Source organism: Carlito syrichta, unplaced genomic scaffold (genome assembly GCF_000164805.1).
Source record: "Carlito syrichta isolate Samal-C Ts95f unplaced genomic scaffold, Tarsius_syrichta-2.0.1 Scaffold288980, whole genome shotgun sequence".
NCBI lineage: Eukaryota > Metazoa > Chordata > Mammalia > Primates > Tarsiidae > Carlito > Carlito syrichta.
Window position 1 is genome coordinate 241,516 of NW_007233076.1, and position 6,700 is coordinate 248,215.

The following is a 6,700-nucleotide window of genomic DNA, read 5'->3' on the forward strand; positions in this document are numbered from 1 at the left end:
AGAACCCATAGCTGGAAAACAAAGAAGGCAGGGATAGCACGTTGTATTTATTTCTTCATTTATTTTTATGATGCTATGCCTTTAGCTTATCATTAAGATCACAGCTTCTTAATCAGATGTTTATTATAGGAAACCAGTTTTCCTCTAGACAAAGTTCTTGGAGCCCTCTTATTTTCTGTCCCAATTTGCATTTTAGACCAATTGCATAACTGTCATTCTGGAATTATTTTTCCTTTCTACAAATATTTTGGTATTCACTTTAAAATTTTATTTATACCTTTTTTTTTTTTTTTAGGAAAGAATGATGTATGAAAACTCCTTTGCAGTACTCTGAAGATTACAAACTAGCTTTTAAAATATCTCTTCCACTTTCCGCACTACCCAGAGAGGGGTCCATATGGCATTGTTCTGAATTCCCATCAAAACTTAAAGGGAAACTTTCACACTGTCTGAAGCCCTTGATGTCCTGCAAGTGAAGGAGGATTGTTTTCAAATTCCTTGCCGCAGAAACCCACTTAGGTGGCACCATCCTGGCCTTCCAAATGGAACAGCACATCTATAAAAGGAAGAGTGAAGGCATCTACATCATCAATCTGAAGAGGACCTGGGAGAAGCTTTCTGCTTGCAACGCGAGCCATGGTTGCCACTGAAAACCCTGCTGATGTCAGTGTCCTGTCTTCCAGGAATCCTGGCCAGCAGGTTGTGCTGAAAGTTGGCTGCTGCCACTGGAGCCACTCCTATTGCGGGCCGCTTCACGCCTGGAACCTTCACCAGCCAGATCCAGGCAGCCTTTAGAGAGCCTCCTCTGCTGGTGGCTACTGATCCCAGGACTGACCAGCTGCCTCTCACAGAGGCATCTTTACATTCACCTGCCCACCATTGCTCTGTGTAACACAGACTCTGCTCTGCGCTATGAGGACATGGCCAACCCGTGCAACACCAAGGGAGCTCACTCTTTGGGACTGAGGTGGTGGCTTCTGACTCAGAAAGTTCTGTGCATGCGTGGTACCCTCTCCCGTGAACACCCGTGGGAGGTCATGCCTGATCTCTACTTCTGCAGAGATCCGGAAGAGATGGAAAAGAACTTGCAGGCTGCTGCTGAAAAAGCTGTGACCACAGAAGAATTTCAGGGTGAATGGACTGCTCCAGCTCCTAAGTTCACGGCTACTCAGCCTGAAGTTGCAGTTTGGTCTGAAGGTGTGCAGGTGTTCTCTGTGCCGATTCAGCCGTTTCCTCCTGAAGACTGCATTGCTCAGTCTGCCACAGAAGACTGGTCTGCAGCTTCCACTGCTCGGGTCACTGAATGGGTGGGGACAACCACTGAGTGGTTTTAAGCTGTTCTTCCATAGGCCCCTAAGAAACATGAAAATAAGGTCGATGGAAAGCAAACATCAGTTTCTAAATAAATAAAATCTCTTCCCTGATAGACTGCAAAAAAAAAAAAAAAATCTCAATTTCAAGAGCATCCAGGGCACAATGGTCTTACAAGTGGTGTTTGAGTCGATGTCCTTCCCTGTGAAAACTGCAGTGAAAATTGGTACTCTCAAATACTAGGTAATATTAAGTAGTTTCAATGTTAGTGTTACTATTTCGTGAAGAATGACATTTTAGTGATTACCAGTGTCTGTCATAACAAGGTTTTTGGTTCATTCAACAAATGTGGATCTTGGTAGTGTTTCACACTCAGGGGATGTGGCAGTGAACAAAACTCTTCACGAAAGGTTTATACCAGTTGTCGAGGCAGAGGCAAAAGACAAGAAACATAAGCAGTTAAATATATAATAATAAGTTAATAACAGTTCAATATATAATAATAAGTCTGCTGTTGACTGATGCTGGGAAGGTAAACTAGGGAATTTAAACTTTTAATTTTGAAGTGAAAAAGAGAATTGAAAATGAACTAGGGAGTGTTGATAATGGAGAGCGAGGGGTGGAATTTTAGCTAGGAGGAGGTGGCTCACTGGAAAGATGACTTTGTGACTTGATTTTTTGGGAGGGGTTTTTTTTTTTAAACTTTTTCAATTTCTTCCCTTCTGGTAATTTTTTGAAATGACTTTTATTTCAAATTAATCATGAAGTTACAGAAAAGTTGGAGCGGCAATATAAAGCATTTCTTTCTGAATCATTTAAGGGTGAGTTCTGACTTCTTATTTCATCATTTCTGAATATGGCAGTGTGTATTTCCTACAAAACAGGGGTGTTCTGCTTCATAACCACAAGACACAGTAGATTAGGTACTCTGTGTCATGGACCTCAGTTTTTCCTCTTCCTTGAGTTTCTCTTATGTTTTGTTAAATAAATTACTTAAGCAAGTCTTTCAGAGGATTATCTGTGAGTGTTAAAATTTTCTAAGTCTTTCACATTAAAAAATGTCCTTATTTTACCTAAACTCTTGATTAATAGTTTGTCCGGGAATTTAATTCTGGGTTTCAAACAATATTTTCTTCAGACTTCAATCTTCAAGCATACATTATCTCTGACAAGAAGTTGGATGCGGCCAGGCGTGGTGGCTCATGCCTATAATCCCAGCACTTTGGGAGGCCAAGGTGAGAGGATTGCCTGAGCCCACAGGCTCGAGACCAGCCTGGGACTCTTGGCGAGACCTCATCTCTACAAAAAAAACCAAAATAATTAGCCAGCATGGTAGCACAAGCCTGTAGTTCCAGCTACTTGGAAGGTTGAAGTGGAAGGATCACCTGAACCCAGCAGGTTAAGGCTGCAGTGGCCAAGATTGTGCCACCGTCCTCCAGCCTGGGTGACAGAGTGAGACTCCAACTTGGAAAAAAAAAAAAGAAGCTGGACATTGTAAGTGGAGGCTTTCAGGATCTTCTCTTTGCCTTTCACCAGTCTCTTCGTCAAAGCGGTCTCTTTTCTTCATTCATTCAGATGCTCTTCGCTCTGTACTCCTTCTCAAGCCAAAATGCTTGTGTCTAAAAATAAATTTTCTTCTAATATTTTCTGGTAATCTCTTTAGGATATTTTGTTCTCTTTTCTCTTTCTGAAACTCCAATTGAAGGATCGTAGCTCTTCTGGATGGATTTTCTAAGATTTTAACCAATTTGTTTCGTCAGGTTTTTATTCCAGCACTTATTTTTAGTTTTTATTATTACAGACATTATATTTTTTAATGTATTGTCTTTATCGGTGTTTGGTTGCTTTTTCTACAATAGCCTGTTCTTTTATTAGCATAGAAAACAGTTTCTCAAATTTCTCTATAGATGCCAGTGAAGATATATTTAAAATTATATTCTGTGTCCTAAATTATCTGTTGATTTGGAGATCAGTTCACTGGTTCACATTGGCAGTGTGTGTGTGTGTGTGTGTGTGTGTGTGTGTGTGTGTGTGTGTGTGTGTGTAATTATTTTCTCTCTAATATAGTATTTACCTGCTGAAAGTCACAGACTAAGGGCTAGTTCACTTGATATGTTTATCTGGTGTGAGGTTTTTGTTTTGTCTTGTTTTATTTGTTTTGCCAGCATGCAGTCCCATTCCCGACAAGTCCTCATCAAGGAGAGAGATGAGTTTTGAGTTCTGAATCCACATCTTCACTTTGAATTATATAAACAGGAATCAAGCTAGGCCCACACATCCCTGGGCTGTACTCAGGGAATCCCAAACCAATTTCTTTGGCAAGCAGTGCCAGGAAAGGAGGTACTAATTTGCACAGCTGTTTGGAGAACAACGACAGACCTAGATCTCTGGCTACTTCCCCTTCCTGAATCTGGACCTCTTATCTCCAAGAGAACTTCAGAGGCATTGCCATAGGCAGCACGGCTTATACCTCCACCACAGTCTTCTGTGAATACAAATTCTGGGCTGTTCTCCTGCTCCTTTATTTTGTAATATGTAACATATTTTCCATCTTCCAGAAACTCATCAAGGTTAACCATTGTGTGTGTCTCCACCTGGTTTGAGAACTACTATACATTTATTACACTTAGTACCTTTAAATTGTATTATAATAGGATTTGTGGAAGTAGAATAGATATATGTACATCCAACAAGTCACCTTGAACCAGAAGCCTCATTCCCTCAACCTCAAATTACTCCCCCCTCAGCCCTGCTCTCTGCCACTTCTCTGATATGTATTTGTCCCATGAGTGCTGGCTGCATTTCTTTTATCTTCGCTAAATGTTGATGGTTCACCCTTTTCTATCTCCTCTTTTTTCTTCACTTTATTCTCTGTGGATGTTTTTCACTCACTTCCACGGATGCAACTATCACTTCATGCCAACGAACCCGTTCCATATGACCTGATGTCATCTCTCCCTGGGCTCCAGTTTCTGGGCCCCTCACCATTTTCGTTCATATTGTATTTTATTTTTTTCATCCAATGTCAGGAAATGGTAGATTGTTAATAATATTTTCATTAATGAGTCAATTAGTGAGTGCTGAAAAGATCTAGAAGAGGTTTTAAGGTGATTTTTCTACTACACCATATTATTTCCAAATTATTTTTCACAAATTCATCAGTAGTTAATGAATCATTCTCTCACGTTGGTGTGAACTAAAACCTGGGGTTTCTCTTTACCATAATTTTTATATAACCTATTTTTTTAGTAATACTAAAACATGGTCAAACTTCACTACCTAACCCCCTCAAAAAAAACTGTAGACTAAAACATTTAAGAGGAACAAAGAACCCTACAAGTTCCAATTATAATACAGCACTGTAATTCCATTTCTAAGTTCTAATTCCATTTCAGTTACTATAATCAAACTTCTGTTATATCAAGTTTTTAAAGTTAAAACACTCAAAGCAGAAGTTTTCACTTACCTAATTGGCTACCATTGCAAGTGCAGATTCAATCCATCTGTCCCTAAGTGGATTTATGTATCTCTGCCAGTTTGCCCTTTGTTTTGGCTTTGAATTACTCTTTCTAAGGGTGATTTCCCATGAAAGGAAAGCTTATAATAGTTGCCCTTCAAGTCTGAGCATTTCAACTATAATAATTTTTGATACTGGGTGTAGACTTCATGTAATTCTGCCAGAATAAAGAAAAGAGTTTTAAACTAGACAGTTTTCTCCCTCCATCATGGATCCTATGTATGCATTAAAAAGCAAACAAGCCGGGCTCGGTGGCTCAGCCTATAATCCCGCGCCTTTGGGAGGCTGAGGTGAGTGGATTGCCTGAGCCCATGGGTTCAAGACCCGCCTGGGCAGGTGGGACCTCATCTCTACAATAAAAAAAAAATTAGCCGGGCGTGGTAGCGTGCGCCTGTAGTTCCAGCTCCTTGGAAGGCTGAGGCGGAAGGATCGCAGGAGCCCAGCAGGTCGAGAAGGCGGTGGCCGGGAGCAGCCACTGCACTCCAGTCTGGGCAACAGAGTGAGACTCCAACTCAAAAAAAAAAAAAGCAAACAAACAAAATAGTCCTTTGTCCACACAGCACAGTTAGCTGACCCTCAAAAAAGTGGTGAACTATAGACAGTGATAGCTGTCCTTCTAACCCTAATCATTCATGGGCCCAGTCAATTTGTCTCCACAGTCAAGGGCTCCCAGAATGATTGTTTACATATTCTTAGTGAAACCATTAAGACGTTCTTGAATTTGAGAAAATGTTGACAAATGGAGATTTTCAGAGATTTGTAATTTTATGTCAATCCTTGTCTGAATATCTTAATAGAAACCACTTAATAATAATAATAAACAATAATAATAATAATAATAAAAGCTAACACAAGTTGAGTACTATTACTACTCTAACAGCATTACATAGAGTATTTTCTCTAAATTTTTAAAATAACTTTTTGGATACGTCCTATTATTACCCCATACATAAATAATTAAGTCTTAGAAAAGTTAAATGTCCTTGACCAACTCGTTTGCCCAGTTTCTAAATGGTAGAACTGGGGCTTAAACCCAGACAATCTGATATCAGAGCCAATATGGTAGCCGGGCTCGGTGGCTCAGCCTGTAATCCCGCACCTTGGGAGGCTGAGATGAGTGGATTGCCTAAGCCCGTGGGTTCGAGACCCGCCTGGGCAACTTGGCAAGATCTCATCTCCACAGTAAAGCAAAAAAATTAGCTGGGCGTGGTAGCGCACCCTGTAGTTCTAGCTACTTGGAAGGCTGAGGCGGAAGGATCGCCAGAGCCCAGCAGGCCGAGGCTGCAGTGGCCAGGAGCAGCCACTGCACTCCAGTCTAGGCGACAGAGTGAGACTCCAACTCAAAAAAAAAAAAAAAAGAACCAATATGTTTATTCACTAGTCAAGGATATCAAACAGATTTTGTCTTGTAGGACAGCTTTGATTGATTGTTTCTGCAGGGAGCACGACATTGAAAAAATGTGGTCACAAGACTCAGAGAGTTGAAAATGAACAAGAGAGACTTCTGGGAAGATAGAGGTGGAGCCAGTTGGACTATGTGAGTCCCAGTGTTAACTACTCAGGAGCTGATTGTGACCCAGAGGGAATATCTCAAAAGCACAAACTCCAGAGGGACAGAACAAGTGTTGAGTCTTAGGAGCCCCACCCCCTACCCTGATTCGGCTGTGGGACAAAGGGTATGACCAGAAAAGGATGAGGAAGACCCCTGAAGAGATCAGCAGTGAATCTGGAGCTGGCCCAACCCCCTTATCCCTGCAATCCTCTGAATGTCAGACCAGTGTGGCTAGGGCATGACTGAGAGGGAGGAACCAGGCCAGAGCCTGGATATCAGCCATGATAGGAGGACTCTACTCCAGTTTAAGCCTGGCTGAG

The 6,700-nt window shown here is 41.2% G+C and overlaps 1 pseudogene; it reads left to right on the forward strand.

Moving 5' to 3' along the window:
- The first annotated feature begins 542 nt into the window (after nt 1–542).
- LOC103256162 lies at nt 543–1,334 on the forward strand (annotated as a pseudogene).
- The last annotated feature ends 5,366 nt before the right edge of the window (nt 1,335–6,700 follow it).